The sequence below is a fragment of the Lissotriton vulgaris genome, chromosome 9 (genome assembly GCF_964263255.1).
Source record: "Lissotriton vulgaris chromosome 9, aLisVul1.2, whole genome shotgun sequence".
Taxonomy (NCBI): Eukaryota; Metazoa; Chordata; class Amphibia; order Caudata; family Salamandridae; genus Lissotriton; species Lissotriton vulgaris.
Window position 1 is genome coordinate 448,943,694 of NC_141697.1, and position 27,729 is coordinate 448,971,422.

A 27,729-nucleotide genomic window follows, 5' to 3' on the forward strand; every position below is an offset into this window, starting at 1 on the left:
TGAAATGAAAAAGAAATTTATAAAGCTCAGAACATTCACCCAAGGGTGTCCAGGCACTAGCTCCTCAGCGAATGACTAGCAGACAGAATGTACCACATCAAAGATTAAAAAGCTAAGGGGCAGATTTATGAGGCCGTTGCGCCTCTTTCCGCCACAATTGCGTCACTTTATTTGACGCAACTGCGGCGCAAACAATGCGCCCTATTTACAACGTGACGCATCTAGGAGATGCTGGCATAGAAGAAGATTTGTGTCTACATGAAATGAAATGAAAAAGAAATTTATAAAGCTCAGAACATTCACTCAAGGGTGTCCAGGCACTAGCTCCTCAGCGAATGACTAGCAGACAGAATGTACCACATCAAAGATTAAAAAGCTAAGGGGCAGATTTATGAGGCCGTTGCGCCTCTTTCCGCCACAATTGCGTCACTTTATTTGACGCAACTGCGGCGCAAACAATGCGCCCTATTTACAACGTGACGCATCTAAAGTGGCTGAGTGAAATCTATGAGATTTCACTCAGACACTTTCAGGGCAATGCTGCGTCAAAACCCTGCGCCTGCTTGAAGCAGGCGTAGGTCTTGACGCAGCATTGTGCAGATGGTGTACCCCCGAGCCTTGCTGGAGCTGTGTCGGGCTTGCGACGCAACTCCAGCAATGCGCCACATTTCCGGCACAGATGCGTCACGCATCTGTGCCGTTTTTGCACCATGGTGCGCCGCATTATAAATGCTTTACAAAAGGGGGTTTACAAAAGGGGGTGGTGATGAACAGAGTGTCTGAGTTAAACAGACCACCCTTACCCAGTCCAAAGATCAGGGCTTGATCCATCACCGTTATTTTTCTCACTGCCCCATCCCAGCTCAGAACCTGGCTATATGCAAATCAGTCTGTCCCTGGCCCAGTGCATCATGGGAACAGGGCAGACTAAACTACCAAGCCAATTCTTCACCAGAAAGGAGACAAGCTACCGGGGACCGGTTTCTGGCATTTCAGCCTTCTTCGGCCCGGCTTGCTTGAATCCTGATGGAGCAGTGAGAAAGGGACTCATGTCTGAGTATACCCTGCCACACCTATAGTGGCCAAAAACGATTTACAAAAGGGGGTGGTGATGAACAGAGTGTCTGAGTTAAACAGACCACTCTTACCCAGTCCAAAGATCAGAGCTTGATCCATCACCGTTATTTTTCTCACTGCCCCATCCCAGCTCAGAACCTGGCTATATGCAAATCAGTCTGTCCCTGGCCCAGTGCATCATGGGAACAGGGCAGACTAAACTACCAAGCCAATTCTTCACCAGAAAGGAGACAAGCTACCGGGGACCGGTTTCTGGCATTTCAGCCTTCTTCGGCCCGGCTTGCTTGAATCCTGATGGAGCAGTGAGAAAGGGACTCATGTCTGAGTATACCCTGCCACACCTATAGTGGCCAAAAACGATTTACAAAAGGGGGTGGTGATGAACAGAGTGTCTGAGTTAAACAGACCACTCTTACCCAGTCCAAAGATCAGGGCTTGATCCATCACCGTTATTTTTCTCACTGCCCCATCCCAGCTCAGAACCTGGCTATATGCAAATCAGTCTGTCCCTGGCCCAGTGCATCATGGGAACAGGGCAGACTAAACTACCAAGCCAATTCTTCACCAGAAAGGAGACAAGCTACCGGGGACCGGTTTCTGGCATTTCAGCCTTCTTCGGCCCGGCTTGCTTGAATCCTGATGGAGCAGTGAGAAAGGGACTCATGTCTGAGTATACCCTGCCACACCTATAGTGGCCAAAAACGATTTACAAAAGAGGGTGGTGATGAACAGAGTGTCTGAGTTAAACAGACCACTCTTACCCAGTCCAAAGATCAGGGCTTGATCCATCACCGTTATTTTTCTCACTGCCCCATCCCAGCTCAGAACCTGGCTATATGCAAATCAGTCTGTCCCTGGCCCAGTGCATCATGGGAACAGGGCAGACTAAACTACCAAGCCAATTCTTCACCAGAAAGGAGACAAGCTACCGGGGACCGGTTTCTGGCATTTCAGCCTTCTTCGGCCCGGCTTGCTTGAATCCTGATGGAGCAGTGAGAAAGGGACTCATGTCTGAGTATACCCTGCCACACCTATAGTGGCCAAAAACGATTTACAAGCAAACCGGGCCGAAGACGGCTGTAATGCCAGAAACCGGTCCCCGGGAGCTTGTTTCCTTCCCAGTGTAAGAATTGGCTTTTGTAGTTTGGTTTGCCCTGTTCCCATCATGCACTGGGACAGGAACAGACTAATTTGCATACAGCCAGGTTCTGAAACTGGGATGGTGCAGTGAGCTAAAAAACGGTGTTGGATCTAGCCCTGATCTCTTGACTGGGTGAGAGCTTTCTGCTTAATTCAGAGACTCTGTCCCTCACCACCCCTTGTTGTAAATAGCATTATAAATGCGGCGCACCATGGGTGGCGGAGCTGTGGCGCATTGTGGCGCACGTTAACTGGCGCATCCCTGGGGATGCGCCAGTTAACATAAATCTGCCCCCAAGTTTTTATTGCCTTTCTGAAGGCCAACAGATGAGTCTCTTCTTTTAGCCTTAGTGGAAGTGAGTTCCAGAATCGGGTAGTATCGACCAGGAAACTTCTGCTGAACATGTTTTGAACCTGGGAACTACCAGGTAATGAGCATAGGCTGAGCGGAGATGGCAGGTCGGAAAATAAGGCTGCAGATTTTGTTTAAAAATGGCTGGTCGTATTTCGTGAACAGCTTTAAAAGCTATGCAGAGGGCCTTAAATTCGATCCGTCTGTTCACCGGCAGCCAGTGTCGCTCTTTAAGGGACATAAAAACAGATTTATGTTTTGGAACATTTAACAGCAAAAGTGCAACTTGGTCAAATATCTCTTCCGAAGATTGATAAAAAGGCCATTGCAGTAGTCGGCCTTAGATAAAACAAGGGCGGAGACCACTAATTTCCGTAGGTTAACTGGGGTAAAGGGAAGAATCTTTCTAAGTAAATTTAAAATGTAGAATGATGCCTGATTCACATGACCCTCAAATGAAAGCATGGAATCAAACGTGGCACCTAAGTTCTTTACTATTTTCAGTGGGTTTGGGAAATCGCCCAATTCCGAAAGCCGCAATGCAGGAGACCAGAAGTTCGAGTGACTGCCAAAGAGAAAAACCTCAGTCTTACCGGAGTTTAATTTTAGTTCGCTGCCATCCAGTCCCCGACTTGATGAAGACATGCAACGAACTGTGCTGCCGTGTCTGATGGTGAACATGTCACGGAAACCACAATCTGAGTATCATCGGCATAGGAAATAGCAGAGAAACCCAGAGAACAGATCAGCCTTGCCAATGGGGCAACATAAATATTAAAAAGAGTGGGGCTCAGTGAAGAGCCCTGGGGTACTCCACAAAGCAGTGTGAAATTGGGTGACTTAAAATCTGACAGAGCCACAAACTGTTCCCGGTCTGTCAGGAAGGATTTCAGCAAGGCAAGCGCTTTTCCCTTAATGCCTATCCTGCTAGGACACCCAGTAGCTTTTGGTGATTCACAGTATCAAAAGTGGCCGAGATGTCAAGCAGCACAAGTGCTGCACTACCTCCACATCAGCTGTCTGCCTGATTAACTCGGATGCTGAAATCAGAGCCCACTCAGTACTATGATGCTTTCTAAAGCCAAACTGAGTGGTGTCCATAAAAGATTGTTTTTCAATGTAGTCAGTTAAAACAACAGTCATGGCTTTTCCGACTATATTTATAGGTAGGGGGAGTCTTAGGAAAGGGTGGTAATTACTAGGATCTACCTCATCAAGGTTTGCCTTTTTTAAGAGGAGAAGAACCGACGCCAGTTTCCAGTTTGTGAGAAAAACACCAGAAATAAATGTTGTATTAATAAAAACAGATGCCAGGTGGGATGCAAAAACTTCTAGTAATAGATGAAAAATGTTGGGCAGGCATGGATCCAATGGAAAGCCAGGTTTGGTCGATAACAAAAGATTAATGACCTCATACACAGTCAAAGGAGGGAATACAGATAGTTCTTGGGTGACAACAATGTTTGATGAAGCTGGTAGCATTTCCCTAACCTCCATAGGATTTGTTACAGTCTCCAAAGGGGATGATGTCCTCTGGGCCAACAGTTGGGAAAAGCCACTATAGACTGCACTAACTATGTCCTGGAAAAATGCAGCAAGTGAGTTGCAGAAAATCTGATTCATTGGTGAGGATATCACCTCTAAACATTTTGCTTGTTTATTCATGGTGGAGAAGAGTTCCTTCACTGAATTTTTTGCAGTGGTTATCGCTATGGTAAAATAGGCAGTTTTCTCCTCTTGAACAGATTTGTTATAGTCTTACAATGCTTGTTTATAAGCAGTTCTATTGTTGAATTCATAACTAGCTCGTTTTTTTTTTTTGGGTTACTACCACCGGGGCTCCACGAAGGCGACCAAGTAGGTTACTATACCGCCAGGAAGAAGCCGCAAGTTACGTGAGCATTCCGCTCTTGGAACCCGGACGCCCATGGAGCTGACAATTACCGAACTCTGAGTTTTTCTTCCGGACACGGGAGAAGACTACTCTACAATTTTGCAACGGGCCACAAGTTTGTGGTTCCAGTTGTTTCATAGATCGAGGGCAGGGCACGCCTTAGCGTGTGTGCACCACCCAGGTCTTTTACATTGGTCCTGATGAAAACCAACAATTGCAAGATGGTTGAAACATGTAGACCTGTATTTTAATCACATAACACACGTTGCGATTTTAATACACCACACTTCTTGAACACCGAAGCCGACGTAATTAGACACAGGTGTCACAGTTCTTTTTAATAGGGAGTCCAATCACTCAGGAATAAAGTCCACGAGTGAGTAGCGTTGGCCCCTTTTTAAATCACTCACTGTATTTCTAGCACTGCACATATGAAAAAGAAAAAATACCCGCTCCACTGTAATCAGGTGTCGAAGCACACCCTGTTGGCACTCGGCCTTCGGGGTGGGACCTCAATGATGAAGCATGTCACCCACTAGATTGGTGAGTGAGGGATCTTCTTCTAAATAAAAGGATTTTCTGCATCCTCTAACAGGTTGGGCACATCGTGCACCATTGAACCTCTTTTTGTTATAGAGGATTTCTCCGCAAAAACCTCTAGGGGGCACTCCTCCATTTTGTTGTTTAAAATATTAAGAAGGGGACCAGGAGTTCCCTCCCCACACATACGTAGAACACCCTTTCTCTCTCTTTTTGTTTAAAATATATTCATAACTAGCTCTCCATCTCCTTTCGAGGCGATGACAGATTGGCTTTAAAATTCTGAGACATTCGGAACACCAGGGTTCCGTATGTCCTAATCTAGGATTGGCCAACGATTTCATTGGTAACATCTGATCAATTGCACTTTTGAGCTATTTATCAAATGCGACAGAAGCTTCATTTGGGTTCTCTGTAGAGTTGGGTGGGTTCTGAGCTAAGGAGCTTACAAAGGTATAAGTAGCAATTTTGTTCCAATGCCAAACCCTTCTCGGCTTATTATTTTTCAATTTTGCTATCTGCGTATTTTCGAGGGAAAGAGAGAACATAACAGCACTATGATCTGACCATACGAGAGGCAGCGATGGAAGACATTCTAGAGATTTCACATTCACGAGGATTAATGTTTTCTATCATAAAGAAAAACAATAGCATTCTTAAAACTGGCTTATTTAAGAAGCACCACACAGCCTAGTTGCGAATTAATTACTTCACCTTTAAAATACAATTCCTTGCTGACTTCTGAGATACCTCAATGAGGGTGGTTCTGCGGTGGTGACACAAAAGCACCAACATTTTCCCCATGGTAAAAAAAGAAATTTACGAACAATGACTCACTCATTAATCACAGCAATATATCTCATCCAACACAACTAAATATCATGGAAGTTTGAAAAAATATATGACCTTAAAATTACATGTACATAAAAATGCAAACACACACATATAACATATTCAAAAGATTTTCAACACAATCCAATTAACCATTTACAATAGGAGCACTCCTACTTTTTATGGCACTGGAACTCCGTGAGCACATTAAATAACATATAGGTATAATTTGTGAACTGTCTTACTTGCTTTTAGATTCCTATGATGCGTTTCAGTGTTGCCAACATTTTATAAACACCACCTTCTTAAGAACTTACATACCAATATCTCCTCTCCAATCTCTTTTCAAATAACAGATATAAAAAACATACAATACTTACACTAAGCTACAACAATATGTCACAAATACAATACAATCTCATTTTACATGTATAGAAATCAGACACAAAGCAATCTATGTGTAAGGAAAATTAATTTATACTAAACATCACAACTCCAATTTAAAATTAGAATTAAAATTAGACATATCCTACCACCATCCTATGGTATTTATACACCCTCCAAACGTCCTATCCATGTATGAAGTTGTAGTCGCATATCCACTTCCATATAGTATGTTTGGTTGTCATTCCACTCAGTGACCATAATAACTCACTCTTTAAACGCCCCATATTTTCTTAGTCGCTCGACTCATGATAACACTTTCAATCCTTCCCAGCATCCTTTTAATCCACTTGATCTCATTCACAGTACCCCCAGGACACACATATCCCAATCAATCTGATTTTGATTATCCAGTCTTTCCACTTCTAGTGGTAAAGACTTTCATAATATGCTTAAAAGAATAACATATCACTGCTAAAGAGATCTCATTCATCCAATACAGGTATTAATATGTCTTATTAAACATGAAATTACTCACCACTGACCTGAAATATCCCCAGGCTCTGGAATGAATTCACCAACAATACTATGTTATTTAGGGGGTCACTATAGTAAGTGCCTTAGCTCAATGGGCCCCTCACAGTCATGTAGTCCTTCAACTATGTAAAATTACAGTCATAGAAAGCCTCAACTCTTTAAAATTAATAAATCTGCCAGAAGGATGATAATCAAAGGGGGACTAATCATTTCTGCCTTAAATCTTTAAAACATGTTTTCACCTTCAAAAACCTAATCCACTCTTCATGCCGTTAAAAAGGTGGTGCACTCCAATTGCCGCTGAATATCAGGGGTTAACACCATGTAAATCCTAAGAATAAAGGGAATAAAAAAGTGTAATTCACCATTACATCGGATTAGGAACAGCCTGTTGATCACTGCTTTTTCTTATCCACCCGCTTGTGATATAATAGTTAAAGCAGTTTATCCTGCTCACCTCACTATATCCTCCCTTTCCTGATATGTTAGATAAAGTCTTCTATTGTAGACCCTCATTATAATGATCTTGAACAACCCATTCTCTGACATTCCTGGAATAAAATTATAAAATGAGGTCAGCAGGATCTAAGTATTTCTATGGTGTTTTTTTATAGATATTATTTGGAAGGTGATTGGGGAGGAGAGATGTCTATGTAAGTCCTGAAGAAGATGATGTTTGTGTGTTTGTGCCACCAAAATGCATCAACGGAATTAAGCACGATTTACAATGCACACATGAAAACTACTTGTTATTAAATGTATTCTTAGAGATCCAGTGACATAAAGCGTAGGAGTGCTCTTATTGTAAAAGACAGATTGGATTGTCTTGGAAACTCTCCGTCATGCTTTGAATAAGTTAAGTTTGTGCATTTGTGTTTTTATGTATATGAAATATTAAATGCATATAATACTTTTAAAGAAGATTATTAAAGTTGATATTTGTTCTGAAACATTTGTGAGATTTGGTTTTGTTACATGAGATATATTTTTGTGATTGATTAGTGAATGATTGTGGTAAATTTAGTTTTTTACCGGGGTGAAACATTTTTGTTTTTTGTTTTGTAGAACCCTGTACCCATTGTTGTAGTATGCTGTGGTGACAAACATGAAAGAAGGTATCTCTTTCTCACAAATGTGAGCACATTGTTGAAGGGTAAGGATAACCTAATTCCAGGGAACATATTCTCTTTAAGGTTTACATGTTGGAGCCTTTCAAATGTATACTCAGCTATACGTCACTGGAAACACTTCTTTGTATGGTCTTACTTGACACATTTACGTATGATGTGTAGCCCTGCACTTCCTCATAGTTGCCTAGCCCAGTTCTCTTGGGGGATCCATATATCATATGGTTTCAGGAAATCTGGAAAATGTATGCCCACTAGTTTTGACATCACACTGGCAATATTTTGAAATAATAGTTCCATTAACTTGGACTATCAATTTTGGAATTCTTAATTAACCACCCTCCAGTGGCCTTAGAGCACTTTGAGATTTGGGCACATATTAAGAGTCATAAGTTGTAGGACAGCATGCAACAAAGTCTGGGAATGTAAAACAAGTCGTCCTGTGGGTAAAAGTGGGGTGTGCCAAACATGCTCACCATTGACTATGACCCAAACAATGAAAAAGACTTAGGAGTCCTGAAAGCCACACATGAAGAGGCGTGCTGGCCTTAGATGTCTGGCTGGGGAGGACTTTGAAAATCTATTGAGAAGGATTGTACTGGAGAGGTTTGGATTATACAAACGTGAGGAAGGATGAAAGCCACCTCTAAACTGGTAACTTTCCCTTTCTCTCTTGTTTTTACCAACTGCCATTTCCCGTGCACAAAAAAAATGCTCACCATCTTTGCAACTCCATATGAAATTGATTTGTATTTTTATTATGCTTATTCAGAATCAGCGCTTATCCATAGCTTGTTTGTATATGTGTCCCAGACTTTTCACCTATTAGCCCAATAGAGCTTTATACTCAGTGCACCAATGGATGAGAACCATGGTCACATACAAACATGAAATTGCTTGTAGAAGAACATGCATGGTCCAGGTAAAAATCAAATGGAGAACAGCTTCTTAAAACCTAAAGCAGTCATTTTTAGTCTCTGTTCAGACTGTGACTAAGGTCCTGAGTTAGTGTTTGTTACATAGTACACTCAGGCGCAAATGTTTTTCAAACGCTTGCAGCTATTTGCTCTAATTTAAGTTTGGGTTGACTGTCAGTTTTCAGATTGTGGTGACCATGTAATCTCCACTGTTGAAAAACATACTCTGACAACCAGACAGAGTAGGGTCTGTTGGAGTAAGAACATCAGACTGCACAGCATTTTTAGAGTGGATAATCTGATGTTCTTTTTTCCTGTGTGTCACTGCCAAATAAAAACTGGTGGTCATAAACAAAGGAAACAAATGGCCACTAGACACTGGGAATCAATTCCCAGTGTGTGGACATTATTATTTTTTGTTTTTTAGAAACAAACCTGGTCTTTGTGAGTTTGCTCCTGACACACACAACAAGTTTGATACTCAAGACTGCATCCATGCACTAACCTTTCAGTGCCTTCATAGGACCCAATATGGTGGCAGCTCTTGTGATAGCTCACTTGACTCTGTCCTCCCTAAAAGATCTGTTGTAAAGACAGAGAAGAGATTTAGTTCTGCTCCATGGTACACGCCAGAGCTAAGAACCCTTAGAAAGGGTTGTAAGAAGCTCGAACGTGTCTGGAGGAAGGATTGGGAGGAGACCAGTAAGGCCGAATACCGCTCGGCGATTAGGGCCTTTAAACTGGCTCTTCGGCGCACTAAGGCCCAATTCTTTGAGGAGAGAATTAAGAATGCTTCAAACTCCTCTAGAGAAACTTTTCTAGTGGTCAAGGAGCTTTTGAGGGTTTCGGAGCCGCCTGCAGCCACTGACAATTTAGAAGAAAAATGCAATGATCTAGCCGACTATTTCCACACAAAAGTAGCAGACATTCTAAGTGCCCTGCCCCAGGTAAACCAGAGAGCAGAGTCTAGTAGTAAATCAGTTGGACCTCCGGTCTGTTTAGAAGCTTTTGGACCTGTATCTGTGGACAAGGTCCTCAAGGCTCTTGCCACTATTAAGAGTGGCTCACCCTGTGATCCAGTCCCAATGAAGATTTTGAAACAGGTAGGCTCCACCATCGCCAATCCTGTGACTGAACTGATCAATGCCTCTCTGGCATCTGGCCTAGTCCCCGCCGAACTGGAAGAGAGCAGTAGGAAAAGCTCTCTTGAAGAAGCCTAACTTGGATCCTCTCGACATGGCGAATTACAGGCCCATTTCTTTACTTCCTGGGCTCAGTAAAATCACGGAAAAGTTAGTGAACTTCCAGCTATCACACTTTCTTGAGTCCAACGGCCTGTTGAGAGACTCCCAAACTGGCTTTCGGCCAGGACAGGGGACTGACACTGCCCTACCCTAGTCGGCATTTTGGATTCGGGAGGATCAGTGGCAGTGATCCTCCTGGACCTCAGTGCAGCTTTTGACACTGTTTGCCATCAAGTGTTACTTCAGCGGCTGTCAGATGTAGGGGTCACTGGGATAGCATTGAAATGGCTTCAATCGCTTCCTAGCGACCGGACCTACCAGGTATGGGAAGGTAATGCTCGTTCAGCATCAATCCCAATCCAATGTGGTGTGCCACAAGGCTCCTCCTTGAGCCCCACATTGTTTAATGTTTATATGGCCCCCTTGGAGGATGTGGTGGCTCCATTTAAGATCAAAATCGTGAGCTATGCTGACGATACCCAGCTGGTGGTCTCTCTTTCCCAGTCTGCTGAAAGTCTAGACATGCTTTACTCTTGTATGTCCAAAGTCTACACTTGGATGTGTGAGTCAGCACTAAAGCTGAACGGTTCTAAGACCAACATAATGCTACTAGGGCACAAAGGTTCTTCACTTCCCTCGACCATCTGGCCTAGTTGTCTGGGCACTTCCTTTAGGACTCAGGCAAACAAAACAGCAGGAGTTTGCTTCGGTTTTCTTCGGTCAGTGTGGAAAGTTTTGCCCCTTCTGCCACCGCTATCCAGGAAGCTGCTGATTCAGGGGCTGATTATGTCAAGACTTGACTACAGTAATGCTATCTATCTTGGCGCCCCTGAAGCAACATTTAATAAACTTCAACAAATTCAAAATGCTGCAGCGCGGCTTTTGAAGAACACTCCAATGTCACAGACGGTTAAACCCGCCCTGAGGGCACTGCATTGGTTGCCGGTGCGTGAAAGGGTTAAGTTTAAATCCTTTTGTCTGGCGCCCAAAATTCTGCAGGGTAAAGGTCCACCGGCCCTGAAGAATATAGTTATACCCTATAAGGCCAACAGAACCCTGCGCTCAAACCAGAAACACTGGCTCAAGATCCCCAAAGTTAAAAAGGCACGCACAGGGGGAAGAAGATTCTCAGTGAATAAAGCCGTTCTCTGGAACTCACTCCCCCTGAACCTGCGTTCGGAGACGTGCCTTCTCCGTTTTCGCAAACTCTTGAAAACACATCTTTTTTGTTAACTGCTGACCTGGAGTACTTGCGATTGCCTCTTTTCTGTTTCTGGAACAAGTGCTGGGATGCTCCAGGGTAACTATGCGCTATATAAGACTTTAAATTAAATAAATAAATAGATCTTTGCTGAGCAAGCAGTGATCTCATCATTTTACAGTCCTCCGTCCGTCAGTGTGGCAAACTGAATGCCCTCCACTACCCTGACAGAGAGAATTAAGACTGCCAAAAGTTAAATCAGCCTCTAAATGTTTGCTCGAGTTTAAAATTTACCTTGGATAAGCTACAGGAGATGCAGCCAAGCAGAGTGAGACATAAAATGTAGCTAGTCAATTACACATTCGATCAGTTAATCTAACCATCGTGTTGTCCTGTTTCTCAGCAGTAAAGAAATTAATTCTCTAGAAGGCTGCCACAATCATAGAGATCTACTTTATTGGATATACTCGCCAATAAACAAAAGGGCATTCAAAATGGGTCAATAATGCGCATGCGTCAATACATCAGAGAGATTTTGTGTCCATCTACAAATGGAAATCAATTGCACTCACTATAGATTTACATCACTTTGTAATACAAATGGAGAAGGTTTCGTACTGCGTTAGTCTGTTAGCTCAATCACATTCTCATCTATTTCCTTACACAGAAAAAGACAGCAGCACAGACAGATGCATCATGTAACCCATCAGCCGGTAAGTGTAATACTTCAGGAGTTAATGAGTCACAGAGACAACATAGCCGACCTGCTTGGGCCTTGAAAAAACAGTTCTTCGCGTGCTTGCAACTGTTGCAATTCTGATCCAAATACCCAAATGTAACTGTGTAGCTCCACGAGTCAAAAAAGATTGGCGCGTTCTAATGACGGCAATGGCTCTGATTTTTTACTCACCAGGAGGAATTTTATTTAATGAAAGGTGAAGACTAAACTCTACTTAAATCAATAAATCAGCATGATTCTCACTTTTTCATGAAAGAGATTATGAACATTTGAAAACTAAGACTGATGCTTTTTTTATTTGTATAAAGTAGTTGCTTGAGTGATAGGTGTGCCTGGATTTCATGCATTGATTACTTAAATGAAATATTTGTTTGAATGATATAATTACTAAGTATACATCTGCTGCCCCATCACAATTTAAAGCATGCATTTCCAAAGAAATATGTCTGTTTTACTCAGAAAGATAATAATATGTTCCATTACGTTCAGCTTCATATGAAACATAGGTTGTTAGTATTGCCCAGAGTTCTGTCAGATTCCATTATGAAAACCCAGCACTCATAGGTGAGCCTCAGCAGCATCAAAGATGAGAGCTATTAAAGACCGTGTTTATCTTTTAATCATTACATTTGATGCAGCAACATTCATTCATAAATATTAAAAAGTATCACAGTAAGCTAACTAATCTCTGGTGTGCCATACTCATGCACATCCTTTAAAAAAAGAATCAAGTCTTACATAGCTTTTTAATGTAAATTATGTTTAGTATTCTGGTGGGATAAGCATATAATTTAAGCAGATTATTAATATGATATTTAATGCTGTATGTTTAGTGTTAAAGTGGTAGGACTATTCTGTGTTTAGCATTTTTAGAAGACATATGGTACATATTTTATAGATAGACTTTAAATGAACCCATGTCAGGGTTTTCAAAGAGAGGAATTAAAGAGTTACTAAGTGATACCAGAACTACCATAGCACATGGACATATGTTGTTTGCAGGGCACATATCAACCAAGTCTTACTATGGTTCCTCTGACTCTCTGATTTGATAGCAGGACCAAGAATAAAGCTGGAACTAGAAAGTGGGTGAAAAAGTAGCAGCACTGCACAGTTCAATAGAATGAAGCAGATGAACAATTCAGTGACTAAACTGTGAAAATGTGTAACTCTTTGCCATTGGCTGCAAATGCAGACACGAGTCTGACTGGAACCGCTAAACTCCATGCCTGCATTCATATTCACAGAAAGTCAATATTTTTTAAAGCAGCCTAGCTTCTGGTACTTAAATTGACCAAACTGCTTTAAAAAAAATTATAGGCATTCAATTAATTGTATTGGGTGGAGCGAGCAGGGTTCCCGACAGCTGCCTGATACCCTCAATGCATACAACAAACATTCCACGAGGTGCAAGAGGTCCCTCAGAGCCAATTTCCAAGTATTTGTTTACCCCTTTCACATCTCAATAACAGAACAATGGTTCAACACTGTATTTTCTACTGCAAATCATTGATACATTGCATATTGGCTTGGACTTGAGCTGCACAAATCTCACTTTCTGAAGAGCCCAGCTGACCATTTCCAAATGGACTTGACATGGACTCTACTGCTGGCTTCCTCGGGAGTGCCTCATGACAACCAAGTATGTACTCCTGCCTACCTGCCTACCGATAATAGCTGGAATTTAGAAACTTTTTTGAGGGTTTTTGCAAAACATTATTGGAGGCTACCACCGGACTGCCACCAAGCCACAGCCGCAGCTGCCAATATCATGCTGCGGGTCAGACTGATCTTTCTGGTTTGACCTGCTGAAAGGATCCTGACATACAAAAATGTTTCTATATTCAAAGATACAAATCTTGAAAGGGTGAAGATGGCAAAAGTATCTGAAGAACCAATGGACCTTTCTTGGGTGCAAATTTCAATTTTCCTCCGCTTGCCTGTCAAAAGTCAATGGCTTGACTTGGGCTTTGTCAGATGGCTATACGGCCTTGTGAAACCAACATGGCCATATTCAGCTGCCTTGCCCCACTGAAGAGTTTTGACTTCCATTCCAGAGACTAAGGACCTGATTACGATGCGGGTTAGACTTTTGTCTAACCGGCACATGGGCAGAAGCACGACCACCTGACTACAAGTCTGCGATCCTGCTGCCTGCATTACAATGGACTGGGACCATAGCAGCGGGCCAGGGGAGAAAGGGCCCTACTGTGGGCCCCCAAAGTCACTGACATCCTAAACCCTATGGCAGCGTCTGAGCGGGCACAACCCCACTGTAGGAAATAGGAGTCCAACCGCTACACTAATGGGATCCTTGATCCTGTTGGATGCGGCGATCTTTCCCCCCACCAGCTGTGATCTGACCACTGCATCCTAATGCAGCGATCAGATACATTGGACTAAATGGTGGTGGGACTGCCACTGACAGCCTGATGGTGGCGGTCCCATGGCCATCGTAATCAGACCTTAAGTGCTCCTTTTGGAGAGCAGAACCCCTTCCTGGCAAAACTCCTTGAGCGCAGCCACAGTGTAGCTCTCTCGGTTGGCAAGCTCAAACTCCATCCTTGCAGATGGGGTCACAGACACAGTAAAGTAGAGTTGGAATACATTTCAAAAAACAAAAAGGACCATTAGTGAGAATGTAACACTTAAATTGGGATTCATATATAGGATAGTAGTCTATAGAGGTAAACAGTCATAATATCGATTCCAAAATATAGAATGGACATAATATCGAAGTAAAAATATAGAATGGACAAAATATCGAATGGACACAATATAGTGGTTAAAAATATCGAATTTAAGGTAAGTAATATCGATTTTCAAAATATAGAAGTCAAAATATCGAAGTATACAATATAGGCATTAAATATATCGAATTTTTAATAATATCAATTTTTTTAAAGTGTTTTGTATGTTAGTATATGTGTGAAAAGTGTACATTAATTTTTGTAATGTATGTTTAATGTATTTTAAGTCATGAATTTTATGTTATTTAATTTTTGCGTAATTTAATTATCTAGCGGGTTGTGGGTTTATAGGGGAATAGGGTGGGAAGTAATTTAATTATATTAAATTAAATATTAATTTTTAGCAATTATTATTAATTATTAATTACATTTTGCTTTTCAGTTCTGTAGCGGGTTATGGGTTTATAGGGGAATAGAGTGGGAAGTAATTTAATTGTAATTAATTAAATATTTTTACTTATTTATTGGTATTCACTTTGAATTTATTGTTATTTATTAATTGGTAATTAATTTTTATTAATTGCCAATTAATTTGTATTAATTGATTAACTGTTAATTATGTTAATTTTCTAAATGTATTTTCTGTAGCGGGTTGTGGGTTTATAGGGGAATAGGGTGGGAAGTAATTTAATTGTAATTAAGTAAATCATTTTTTTCATTCATTGGTATTGATTTTAAATGTATTGTTAATTAATTTTTATTTGGTAATTAATTTCCATTAATTGGCAATTAATTTTTATTATTTGGTAATTATTTTGTATTAATTAAATATTTGATAATTATGATAATTGTATTAATGTATTTTCTGTAGTGGGATGTGGGTTTATAGGGGAATAGGGTGGGAAGTAATGTAATTGTAATTAATTACATGTTAAAAATACTTTTTGTGTATTGAATATTAATTTACTGTTAATTTTTAATTGGTATTAATTTGTATTATTAATCAGTTTATGTTATTGAAAATTAATTAGTTGTTAAATAAATATGAATAGGTTATTAATTTTTAATAACTAATATTTATTGTATGTCTAATTAATTATTACATAATATTAAATTGGTTATTAATTTCAATTAATGTTTTATTGGGGTTGATATTTAATTTATTTTTAATAATATATTAAATCATTACTTTCCCTATTGTTAAACTCACTGGAGTGGGAATAGTAATTTTCACCCTCCCGCTATCCAACGCTATCCCTACTGTTGCACTCTCTGGAGTGGGAATAGTATTTTTTACCCCTACGCTATCCAACGCTTTCCCTACTGTTGCACTCTCTGGAGTGGGAATAGTATTTTTTACCCCTACGCTATCCAAAGCTTTCCCTACTGTTGCACTATCTGGAGTGGGAGTAGTAATTTTCACACTCCCGCTATCCAACGCTTTCCCTACTGCTGCACTCTCTGGAGTGGGAATAGTATTTTTTACCCCTACGCTATCCAACTCTTTCCCTACTGTTGCACTCTCTGGAGTGGGAATAGTAATTTTTACCCCTACGCTATCCAATGCTTTCCCTACTGTTGTACTCTCTGGAGTGGAAATAGTAATTTTTACCCTTCGAATATCCAACGCTTTCCCTACTGTTGCACTCTCTGGAGTGGGAATAGTAATTTTTACCCCTACGCTATCCAACGCTTTCCCTACTGTTGCACGCTCTGGAGTTGGAATAGTAATTTTTACCCTCCTGCTATCCAACGCTTTCCCTACTGTTGCACTCTCTGGAGTGGGAACAGTAATTTTTACCCTTATGCTATCCAACGCTTTCCCTACTGTTGCACTCACTGGAGTGGGAATAGTATTTTTTACCCCTACGCTATCCAACGCTTTCCCTACTGTTGCACTCTCTGGAATGGGAATATTAATTTTTACCCCTACGCTATCCAATGCATTCCCTACTGTTGCACTCTCTTCAGTCGGAATAGCATTTTTTACCCCTACGCTATCCAACGCTTTCCCTACTGTTGCACTCACTGGAGTGGGAATAGTATTTTTTACCCCTACGCTATCCAACGCTTTCCCTACTGTTGCACTCACTGGAGTGGTAATATTAAATGTTAGCCTCCTGCTATCCTACTGTAAAATATTGTACATTTTTTATTAATAACTTAAATTAATTATATCTTAATTTTAAGGTTATTTGAGTATTTTTAAGTATGCTTTACTTAATTATATGTATTATTTCATTAATTTTAAATTACTTTTAAGACATTTAAAAAAAATCGATATTTTGACTGACTATATTTTTTACAGACTATATTTTGGATTCGATATTTTTGTACTTACCTGTTTGTAGATAGAAATTCGATATTTTGGCATTCTATATTTTGGTGACTATATTTTGGTAAGTCTATATTTTGTCATTCTATATTATGTCAGTGATCTGTACATAGAAAATCACTGTGTGGCACTGCACAAACACATGTGTAATCCTCACCGCTTATCACCAATGTGAGAAATTGGGCTACTGGTTGACAGGGATGTGAGCCCTGATCAAGCAACAACCACAGTCCTTTTCAGGGTATGGCACAAGCAACCCCCAAATTAATCTGTGCTCACCCCCCTGGTAGCTTGGCACAGAGCAGTCAGGATCAACTTAGAGGCAATGTGTAAATTATAAGTACAACACTTTAAACAGTAATAAAGTGAAAACATCACACAAGAAGATTTCCACACCCGGTCAGAAAAACTGAGCCTAATTTAATAAATATAATAAGACCAAAATGACAAAAAAATCCAAATAGCAGAACTGGAGCTATGAATTTAAAAAAAATAAAGTGGAAAATATTGCTTAAAAGCATAAAGCGCCAACTGCGGTTATCTTGCCACGTTGGACCGGGTCACAGTCTAAATATTGGGCCAACCATGATTGAGTGTCGGTCTGACTCAGACCCAGATTAGTCCCATTGGAGTTTTACCTTCTCACAACTTGTGCCAGAGTCCCATTCTCATTGTAGCGCACATGAGGAGCCGGGAGAGCATCGAGGGAGGCTGTTGGTGTGGTGCAAGTAGCAGGCCGTGCATCGCAGAACGGGCTGGCTGGAGTTTCATGTTGGCGGTCCCCCATGGGTGGTAGATGCTGCCGGCAAAGAGCTAGCGCTGCTTTTTTCAATGCGGATGGTTGGTAAGATCTCAGTGAGAATGGGCCAGTGTGCATTTGGGAAGAGGTAAGGGTGAGTGTGCTCCCTTTATGAGCGGGGGCTCCTCACACACCCCAAGGAGTGTCATGCTTCATCGTGCAGCTCCCACAAGGGGCCGTGCTGCAATGCCCTATGGCCCTGCAAGGCGGCTCTTTGCCTGAGGTCTTTTCTTTTTTCTGATGTGAGTCGAGAGGAGTAGTGGAGCATATAATAAAAAAGTCTGAGTAGAGGTGGATGGAGGGGGTGTTGATAAAAATAAAGACAGGAATCCCCCCCCAACAATTATTTGCTGGGTACCTGTGTTATGCATAAAAGCAAAACATTGAGGCTGGAGCAGGGTACAATGAGACTCTCAGTCCCTAATAAGTATGTGTGCAAGGTCAACATGTTTCATGCGGATTATTGTCTGAGAAATCTTGGCATTTTGTCATGACAGTTGGACTCCTTATCTACTCATGTAGGGATTACCACACCCTAGAGAAGTGTAAATTACAACTTAAAGTACCATCTGGGGAACCACAAATTCAGTTCTATTGGCCCCAGTCGTTAGGGCCAGGATGAATGGGGTAGTGGTGGACGGTTTGCTGCACTGCTTTTGTATGACGACCCACCCCCATCCTGCCAGAACGGGACCTGCACACAGAGGCTCTGCAACGGCAGGCCTGAAATATGTTTAAGGTGCTATTTAAGTCGCTGCCACAACCAGTACTGCAGGCCCACTAGTAGCATTTAATTTACAGGCCCTGGGCACAAGTAGTAGCACTTTACTATGGACTTACAAGTAAATTAAATATACCAACTGGGTATAAGCCAATTTTACTATGTTTTAGGGAAAAGGCACAATACTTTAGCACTAGTTACCAGTGGTAAAGTGCGTAAAGTCCTACGGCCAGCAAAAACAAAGTCAGCAAAAACAGGAGGTCTAAGCACAATTTTAGTGTAAAATCACACAGAGCATGGCAGGTCTAACATGTACTAATAAGGTAGGTTTGCTCATGGCACAAGGTGTATTTTGCCAGGCTGACATGGCTGCTTAATACTGCACACTCATGCTCTGCAATAACTGTCCAGAGACAAGTTTAAAGGGCTACTTAAATTGAAGGCACAAGTACATTAAGGATGTCAATTTGATATAAGCCAATGTTACCATCTTTTAGGGAAGGAGTACAGGCACTTAAACATTGATGAGCAGAGGTAAAGTGTGCAGAGTCTCATGGCCAAGAGAACCGAAGCTAGCAAAACAGGAGGTCTGAAGGCAAAAAGTTAAGGGGAAACCGTGCCAAGGATGCCAGGTCCAACAGGGAGGATTAATGTTTACAGTAATTTCCTCACCTTCTAGCAATGCATAAAGGGGCCCTATCATTAATGGTGTCGCGGTATGGCTCAAAGATCAAACAGGCACCATTAATCAAACAATGTCCTGGAATGCATATTGTTGGTCATTTTTATTGATTAAGGACTGGGCAAGAAGACTGTTTTTTCTCCTCATTGCCCATTTAATTCTGAAATAAAGCAGCATTAGCTATCAACAGTAAACTTGGAACAAACAAGAAAACATGACTAGGATTACTTCAAACTGATAGGCTAATGAATGCATGAAGCCATCAGATTCTACATTTTGGATTTAAAATCTTTCAATTATGAATCCAATATCACTTACAGAGTAATTCATGGCACAACACAACTTAGGCCTACTTGCCTGAAAAGTTGCATATACTTCCACCAACCACCCAACCAGCTCCGTTCTACAGGACTTCTACTCACACACATGCCATGCATACACAGAAGCAGATCAGGAGGTTTTAAATTCTCTTATAGTGCTTCTAAAGCATGGCACAGCCTCCCACTCCACATCAGCCCCTACTCGTCCCTTGCTGAACTCGGCAAAGAAGCTGAAGATCTGGGGGCATATTATCAAGGGGGCTTATCTCCGCTTTTTTGGCTTTAATAGCCAAGAAAGCGGAGATAAAATTATCTCCCTATTACCTAGCTGTCGCTAACACCAGTTAGCGACAGCTAGTTAGAGATAGCGACCATCTTGGGCTCCACTTTGCATGTCAGTGATATTTATCACTAATGACATGCAAAGTGGGCGTGCCAAGATGTTAGCGACTGGAAACAGTCGCTAACATCGCTATCTCCTATTACCAACTTTTGGAGATATTCGTGCTAAGCGCGAATATCTCCAAAAGCTAACACCTGCCCTGAGCAGTTCTTAGCCATGTTATCCAATGGGAGGTGGATAACATGGCTAAGAGCATTAGCTCACTAATGCATGAATATCGCTGACTTTTCAGCGATATTCATGCATTGCCGCCGATTTTTATCGCATTTGCGATAAACCTTGGTAATACCAGGGTTTATCTGCGATAAAAATCGCCGCAGTTCAGCTGTAAATTATTGTCTCTAACCAGGCAATGGTAATATGCCCCATGACTTTTCAATTAACCACCCTACCATGGGTAGTGCTAGACACACACACACACACCTACTTAGAGCCAGAATACCTTCACTGGTGATAGTGTTCTTTAGAGATACATATAACATATTATAACATAATAAGACTTTTTTGTTTATCCTTGCAAGTTGCAAGGAGGCTAGGAATGGCCCATTATTATCCTCACTTTTTCACGATTCACAATGATTTGCAATGTGTGCACTGCGATTCATGGTGGTAAATGTGAATTGCAATACATATTTGCGAAATGTAAATTGAGATTTTGCATTTATAACTGTGTGGGCCTAACAAATGCAAATTACCATCGGGAATGTGGACACAAATTAAATAAAAAACATGTTTTCATCATCACTGATCATTCGAGAAGAGACGCATCTCCGTATGTGTATTTGTTTTAAGGTGAAAATTCAGTTTGGATTTTTTATGTTCATATCCTTCCAACTATTTATGAGGGTTTGTGGAAAATGTCGGACTGGGTGTTGGGTGTGACAGGTCAGAATCTGTTGTTTTGAAGGAGCTGTGATTGGCTGTAGTCATTCTTTGCCTGTTGTTTTTACATGTTGTCCAATAGATATGTTTCACAATAGCTACACCTTACCACACTGCGATTATCCTACATTCTATCAGTGATGTAATTGTTAAGTTGAAAGAACACTGATCATTTGTCCTTATAAAAACACTACTCTCTCGGTAATTAATCAAAAACCCGTTTTGAGGTATGAGAAACCCACATGTATACGGTTGTGATCGTGACATGGAATATATTAACATGTGCATTACTTTAAGTAAAACAGAGAAAACCCTACTCAGAGTGCTGAAATACTGCAGATGATCAGTAGTTGCATTATTTTACTAGGACACAATTAAATATGTATATTTCTTGGAGCAATGACCACAAGCGTGTATCTCTTTTCTTTATCTGAAACTTGGGGTTGCAAGTGACTGCTGCATTTTGCATCCTTCGCAGTGTCACAATACATGTCACTGGCTGTCTGCACACCCTCTTATCTGTGGTTTCCATGCCCATTCATAACCTAGCTGCGGTTTTGTTATGCTAAAGGCGTGCTCCAGAAAGCAAATGACAAGATCAAAACGTGAAGGAAACCCAGACCACACACATACACCACTGACAGAAGGCAGATTATCCACTTATGTCTATTTATGAAGTGCTCTCTAGTTAAAAGTGAGGATCTGGATAGCTTGTCAATTTATGTCCGCAGTGACTTACTGAGGTGATGGAAATATATAAAATGGCAAAGTCATTGTGATATATTTTGAGGACAAACACCAACAATATAGTTTTTACATACATGAAGTGTCTTGCTCAGAGCTACCTGTGATTTACTTTATATGTCAACTAATAAATATTTAGCATGTTGTTAGAAATGGGGGTCTCTCGTTGGCAGAGGTATGCACCTTGTTCAAATAGGGACCTATGCTTCTAGTTAGGTTAAGAGAGTTACACACTTTAGGTAATCCTTGTTCACCACCTTGGCAGCTTGGCACAAGCAGGTAGGCGTATCCCAAAAGCAATGTGTAAAGTATTTGCACCCAGACACAGAGAAACACAGTGAACACAGTACAAATGGACACCACAGCAGTTTGGATAATAAAGTATCTTTATCTAAACCAAACAAGACCAAAACGACAAAAATCCAACATGCAGAATTTAAAATATGACTTTTAAAAGGTTTCAAGCAATTCTGTCCATAGAAAGCTATGGAGATGTAATTTTAAACAAAGTACCTTCAGATGTGTCAGAATTCACAAGGTCAAACAGCCGCAAAGAAGGGAAGTGTCAAAAAACACAGTGATGCATCAGTTCCTGAGTCCTTGGGGAGGCTATGTGACAGTTCTGCTGCACACAGAAGAAGTGATGAGTCGAAACCGGACTGCAGGGGAGAGTGATGCGTTGATTCCTAGATGGTTCTGGTCTGCGGGTGATGCTTTGGGGAACTTGCAGCACAGGTGCGATGCGTGGAAATCTGGACGTGCAAGAGGCCGAGGCAGTGGTGGCAAAACAGGTGCTGTGTTGGTTCCTTCAACCGCGTTCCCATGATGCTGCATCAGAAAAACAAGCACTGGAATGGCAATACGTCCATTTTCTTGGTTTCTTCCAGCTTTTAAAGCTTCCAGCAACAGGAACAACCTTTAGAGGCCCAGAACTGGCAGGTCAGAATTCCCAGCAATAGAATTCAAGGAAACTGGTGGTGGAGTATTTGTGTCCCTGAGACTTAAGAACAAGAGTCAAGCTCACACAAGCACTTGGAGATTCTTCAAAAGCAGGTTTACAGATGTGTTCCAGTCTTTGTCCTCTCCTTGGCAGAAGCAGCAACTGCAGGTGGACCCAGCAAAGCAACACACAGCTATGGGGTAGTACTCCTCCTCACAGCTCTTCTTCCTTGGCAGAGGTGCCTCTTGATTTCAAAAGTGATCTAAAGTTCTGGGCTTTAAGGTCTAATATTTATACCCCATTTTCACTTCATACTCTTTGTTGCAAGAGCCTATGAGTTTAATAAAAAAACAGTTCTGTCCTCCCTGGTCCAGCTTAACTACAGGAGGTGGAGACAGCAGTTTTCAGAGCAGACACAGCTCACTCAGGTGCTGGTGAAAACTACTCCCACTACTCTAAATGCAGAAAGGTCCATTCAGCCTGGCTATGAGTCACCCAGGACATCCTTCGTGACTGTCTCAAGTGAATGCACATCCCCAGCTCCTGTCACTCCAAACCCAGACATTGAATACTCCAAAAGGCAGCGGTACACTGGATTGTTAAAAAAAAATAATGCTACATTTCTAAAAGTCCTACAACAACACCAATGCCAAGACTGACCCTCTTTAAGAAGTTTTCAATTTCAATTGTGTCAGTGGGTCCACTGGAAATGGTCAACACATTTTGAACCCCCTGATCCTCCTTTACGGGGTTCTCCTCAGGACACAGAACTGATATCCACTCTCAGATGGCTCGAAGCTTGAGCACAAAGTGGATATCAGTACTGCTTCCTGAGGAGAACCCCATAAAGGAAGATCAGGGGCTTCAAAACGCGTTGACCATTTCATGTGGACCCACTGTTGCAATTGAAAATGATTGCGTGACATAGGGTAACGTTGCAACCCAGGGATTTTCCAAATAGTATTGTATAAAATAGGTACGTGGGGAACAGTCATTTTTCAACATTGGCCCATGTTTAGAAAATTAGGACGCTTGCCAATTGCTTCAAAATTACTTTAGGGTATAATATATTTTCCCTCTTAGTACACTCCGGATACTGTTTGAAATAAGAACTGATGTATTTATGTATAAATTCTATGTTGTTTTGTTGTATGTGTAAATGTGATTTAATTAATGTTTTGTATTCATTATGCATGTAATAATGTTGGTGGGAGGGACAAATATAATTGATTATTTGTGTATGGTTTTCTGTGCATGATAAGAAGGTATATTTAAAACCAACAAATTATGTGTAAAATATTAAAAAAGTAACTGCTTTTATTGATTATAGTGAGTCTGATTAAGTGTAGAGTCTTAAAGAGGGTCAGTCTTCACATTGGTGTTGTGGTAGGATTTTGAGGTGGCTCAGCAATTCTGATGAGAAGAGCCCAACTCCGGTTTGTGTTCAATTTCTAAAAGAAAGAGAAAGGGGGGTTTTTCCTAGCCATCACATTCAAATGCTGCTAAACCAATTTAACAACTAAAGGCCATCAATTCAATTGATATGGACTATAAGCATTTATTTGCTACTTCGTTCTGTGCACTTTACTCCACATTTAATTATGGGTCAGGTAAGTGAGGATAGGTTTCAATCAAGAACAAATTATACATATTAAGGCAACAAATAAAACAAAAACATACAAAAACATACAAACTTTGTGATGAAACAATACGATGTAACAAATAATACATGAAGCGTGGAAAGGGGCGACCACTCGGTCCCCCCGAACGTATGGTAGAGTACCCCGATCTCCCCGGGAAACCATTTTGGGCGGGAGGCGTGTCCCGGCTGGTATGCCCGAAGCGGCGTAGCTGGGGCGCGCCTTTTCCCGCCCAAGAAGGGGTTGTCCTAGACACCAACACCGCCAGCCACGCCCGCGGGGCGGATCGGAGGAGGGTCTACGCCCGCCCGACGAAGGATAAAAGGAGCGACAAGCCAAGGAAGCATCCTCTTGTTCCTGTGCTCTGAAGCTGCACCCTCGCGTTGCACGTGAGCTCGAGACGGAACGAAGAGCCAATTTTGAAATTTGTAATTTCTCTTTTTTCTCTTCTAGCGCTACAAGTCTTGTCCAGGACCTTCCTATATACGTGAGGAGAATGCCGGGCAAGAGGGTCGCAAAGAATGTTAGCACCGACCAAATGCTCCGGATGCTGGTGAAAGACATGGCGGAGATGAAGAGGAAAATGGCGGCCAGGGATGGTACAGGACGACCAAAAAGAACCATCCCAGGGGCGGTCCCTGCCGGGAGAAGGAAGAGGGCCAGGAACGGGGCAAATGAGGATGAGGTCCCAGTTCCGGTGGCTCCCCCGGCGAGCCCTCCCAGACCGGTGGAGGCTCCCGTGCCGGTTCCCGTCGAGGGGCAGCCGATCCCTGTGGTGGTTACCCCGGTGAACGAGGGGGACATGCCCCCGGAGTTGGCCGCCCAGCTGGCGGCATGGTTGGGTAGTAACAGCGTGGGTTCCGTTGCTCCAGGGGACACGGCCGAGGAGGCCAAGCAATTAATGAGGCAGTTGCGGCAATCACGGGAGGCCGCAAAACCACCTTGTCCTTTTGTTTCCCCGCAGGCGCCCGTGGGTCATCCAGGATCAGGCGTTGGTACGGCGGGGTCGACAGTTACAGCGTCAGCTTCAGGTAAGCCATTGCCGATGGTTGGGGAGGGATCGGTACCTTCGAGGAAGGAAAAAATTGTGCAGCATATCCCGAAGGAGGTGAAGGAGAGGATATGGGCAGATAAATACATAAACATATTCTCCTTGTTGACCGATCACTACGAAATCGAGCATGTAAAAAACCAGAAAGAGTTTCTGCATCCAAGTGTGTGGCGAGCCAAGATGGCCGGTTTTAGAGTCGATGAATCGATAGGCAATTGGGGCAGAGCGTTCGGAATGTTCATTGCAATTATGGGGGAACGTAGGCCCGATTTGTTGGGGGAATTGGCTGTGTATCAGACACGTATCATGGGTTTTTATGAAACGTATGGAGGAAATCAATGGTTTGCCTATGATAATATATTTCGTAAATCCAAGGAACATGATTCATCCTTGACATGGGATTGTTTTGACTCCATTTCATGGCAAAATATGGAAATGGGGAAGTCGCCAGCATTGGGGGGTGAGATGGCCGGGTATTCCCGCCATTCGTCAGGGACGCCCTTTCGAGCAAGTTCCAGCAATGACCGGAACTCAAGGACTAGCGGAAGCACAGGGAAAAAAGGGGTCTGCTGGAGCTTTAACAGGGGCAAATGTCCTAGGCCCCAGGGTTCTTGTAAATTCATGCACGAATGTTCGGGTTGTGGTCAGTCCTCCCATCCGGAGAATACGTGCAGAGCCAAGACTAGTGATACGGGGAGTAGGGGTAGCGCCAAACAGGTCTGAAATGGTCCAGGGGGCACCGCTACCGACCCCGGTTGATATCATGGCAATGATCCCTTGGCTAAACGAATACCCAGATCATATCTCCGCTGGGGTGTTGCGAGATGGTTTCTCATATGGTTTCCGCATCCCGGCGGGGGATTTTCAGGGTGAAGCACAATGTAAGAATCAACTATCGGTGCAACAGAATGCAGCGGTGGTACAAGCAAAGATTGGTAAGGAGGTGGCCCGAGGTCGGGTTGCTGGACCATATGACAACCCGCCAGTTGCTAGTTTTGTTTGTTCACCCCTCGGTGTAGTCCCCAAAAAAGATCCGGGGGAATTCAGGTTGATACATAATTTGTCAGCTCCAAGGGGTCTTTCGGTGAACGATGCGATTGACCCGGAAGTTTGTTCGGTGCGGTATGCATCTTTCGATGAGGCCGTCGCCATTTTGAATCGCCTAGGGCCCGGAGCGCTGATGGCTAAATCAGATATCGAGTCAGCGTTCCGGTTGCTCCCGGTACACCCAGACGATCAGCGTCTCCTTGGTTTCATGTTTCAGGGTCGCTATTACATGGATAAATGTATGCCAATGGGTTGCTCCATCTCTTGTGCTTATTTTGAAGGATTCAGTTGTTTTTTGCAATGGGCCTTCACAAGAATAACAGGGTTTACTCATGTGATGCATTATCTTGATGATTTTCTGTTCCTGGGGGCAGCTGGGGACATAGAGTGTACACGGGCTTTGAATGCATTTTGTGATCTCATGAGGCGCTTTGGCGTGCCATTGGCACCCGGTAAGACAGTGGGGCCGTCTACTTCACTCGAGTTTCTTGGAATAGAGCTCGATTCCGAAGAGGGGTGCTTCCGCTTGCCCAGGGAAAAAGTGGCGAAATTCGAGGCATCGCTTAAAGCATGTATTAGCACGACCAAAGTGAGATTACATCAGTTACAGCAGGTCGTGGGTCAACTGAATTTTGCCCTTAGGGTGATCCCAATGGCGCGCCCACTTTCCCGCTCGATTGCGCAGGCCATGGTTGGCCTTAAGGAAGGCCACCACCGCACAAAGCTCTCGGCTGAGGTCCGGCAGGACATGCTCATATGGTTGGCATTTCTGGCGGATTTCAACGGTCGGGTCGTGTGGAGCAAACCCGGGGTCTCCTCGGAGGAGTTGGGATTGTGGACAGACTCGGCAGGGAGTGTTGGATTTGGCGCCATTTTTGGTAATCACTGGTCAGCACAAACCTGGCCGGCATGGTGGCACGAGAATGGGCTCACAGGTAACATAGGATTTCTTGAGCTTTTTCCTATTCTGGTGGCCTTGAAAACATGGCCCGAGGGATTTCGTGACCGCGCTGTGGTGTTCTGGTCTGATAATATGACCGTTGTTGAGTGTATCAATAGTCAGGCTGCCCGCTGCAGATGGATCTTGAGAGTGCTGAAGGAAATTGTTTTACTGTGTATGAGGCTAAACGTCCACTTTAGGGCAAAACATGTGCCAGGGGTGTTAAATCAGGCTGCTGATGCGCTTTCTCGTTCCCGTATGCAGGCCTTCTGGGGTTTCCTACCCTCAGCGGACCCGGTGGCGGCACCTTTTCCCGAAGCTCTCTGGTCTCTCGGTGCCCCGGACTACAAGACCTCGTGGGAGAGAGTCTAGCTCCCAGAACAAGGAAGGCATACGAAGGGGCGTTCCGTTCCTATTGGTCCTTTTTGGGTTCTGCTGGGGGGGAGCTATGGGGCCAAGAGGAGTATGTCCTGAAGTTTCTGTTATCCTTACGTCAGGCAGGCAAATCAGTAGCCACGGCACAGAGGCACCGGGCCGCTATTTCTTTCATGG